Raw genomic sequence first — 1,890 nt, forward strand, 5'->3', positions numbered from 1 at the left:
GACGACGCCTCACAGAGACGACAACAGACGCTGAGAGCAGGAGAAGAAAAAGCGAAACGACAGAGAGACATCAGACTCCATCAGTCTGAAAATAGAGCAGGTTTTTGTTTCATCCGACAGAGAGAGGTGTCGATAATTAGGCTCTGTCAGGTAGAGTGTGTGTGTGAGTGTGTGTGTAGACGTACAGAGTGAGTCTCTGTGACAGTATGTGCTGAGAACATTGTAAATGCAGGGGTAATGGTTGTCAGTTTGCAGCAGCTATAAATGGCCCTTTAGTTCTCTCCTCAGCACTACACACACACACACACACACCTCTGACTCCCTGTGTCACACACACACACACACACACTTTTAGCACCTACAATTTTAATTTACAGTGAAGGACTCTTGTTTTCCTGTTCATTGACCTCATTATCATCAGTGTCTCTGCGCTCGAGGGAACGACGGTGAAAACCCAGAACCGTTCTCAGGCGGAGCGTTAGCATCGGCTAAACGTGAATAAAAGGAGACTGAAGGAGCCGACGTGACCGGGTCGTCGGCTAAATCAAGAGTTCAGGGCGTTTTCATTCAAGATGACTTTAAAAATTAATAAAATCTAAAAAAAAAAAAACAGAGAAAGAAGAAGAAAAACTGCCTCAAATTTAACTGTAAATTCAGTAAACAAACATTTTTTGTACTGATATTTCCTCACATATAAAGTATGACAGTAGAGTAAATCCTATCTGCTAAAAGCTCAGGATAGTGAGGGCGCCCTCTACAGGATGCTATTTAATATAGAAGTTCAGAAGTTTGTCCTTTAAATTAAACGATGTGCATGTACATGTGCGCATCAGGAAACTGAAATTCTAAACTAATACATCAGAGAAGAAATGCTAAATGCTAAATGCTAAATTAGCTTAGCTTTGGCTTCACGTATGGCCTTTTGTCAGGGATAAAGTGGTGGATAATGAATAAATGAAAAGTCATAAATACAGAGATGAATTTCCCGGCACAAACACAAACACAAACACATTCAAATATTATTTACGTTTGTGTCGATTATTTACGTCCGTTACTCGGCTGACGTTCTGATCGTGTCCAGGTCGACGCGTGACTGACGTATTTGACTGGTGTGAACGACTGGTGTGAACGACTGGTGTGAACGACTGGTGTGAACGGGCGAATGGTTTGTTTTGGAAGAGGACGTTGTTGAGAAGAGAGAGAAAAACCCACCGTTGTTGGCTACTAAAATAGTTTTCTCAACTCTTTATCACTCTGTGTCTCAGTGTCTCGTATAAACACACACCCTCAGAGAGGTCAGAGGTCAGACAGCTGCGTAATAACATTACAACTAATGGATTCTCATCTGTTTATTCATAGAGGTTCCCGTTCCCATTCTGTGTGTGTGTGTGTGTGTGTGTGTGTGTGTGAGGCTGTAAGTGCATGCAGGGAAAAAAAAGGGCCCTTTTTCACTGGTTTCATGTTGCATCTCGAGGGACCCTGTGGTGACTCTACCCAGAGTGCTTTGCTGCACAGACGAATCTGTGTGAGAAGTGAGACGATCGTTTTATTACATTACAGTCAGACAGTCCGAGGCCCGGCTGTAGGCCAGCGCCAGGACGCCAGCGACCGCGCCAGGACGCTCGCTAATGCACCAGCAGCTACCTCTGTGTGTGTGTGTGTGTGTGTGTGTCACCGCCACCGGACTCCATGTGCCTCCGCCCAGCGGCTGGTGACTGTCATCAGCCGGTCATCATGGGAACTGTGGTGCAGATAGAGGTGCACGGACAGGCTGCTCCCGACAGCCGGCCAATCATCTCTGCTGAAAACGGCTCCCTCGATGACATCACCACGCCCCAACATTTTAGGAGCTGCCTTTTATATATATAACTGCAGCTCCTAATAACTGGG

At 45.4% G+C, this 1,890-nt stretch overlaps 1 long non-coding RNA gene across 7 annotated transcripts in view; it reads left to right on the top strand.

Moving 5' to 3' along the window:
* Positions 1-1,890, top strand: part of LOC103395523 (uncharacterized) — a 46,857-nt gene that overhangs the window by 16,210 nt on the left and 28,757 nt on the right. The window lies entirely within an intron of this gene.

This window comes from Cynoglossus semilaevis, chromosome 19 (genome assembly GCF_000523025.1).
Source record: "Cynoglossus semilaevis isolate Cse_v1.0 chromosome 19, Cse_v1.0, whole genome shotgun sequence".
NCBI lineage: Eukaryota > Metazoa > Chordata > Actinopteri > Pleuronectiformes > Cynoglossidae > Cynoglossus > Cynoglossus semilaevis.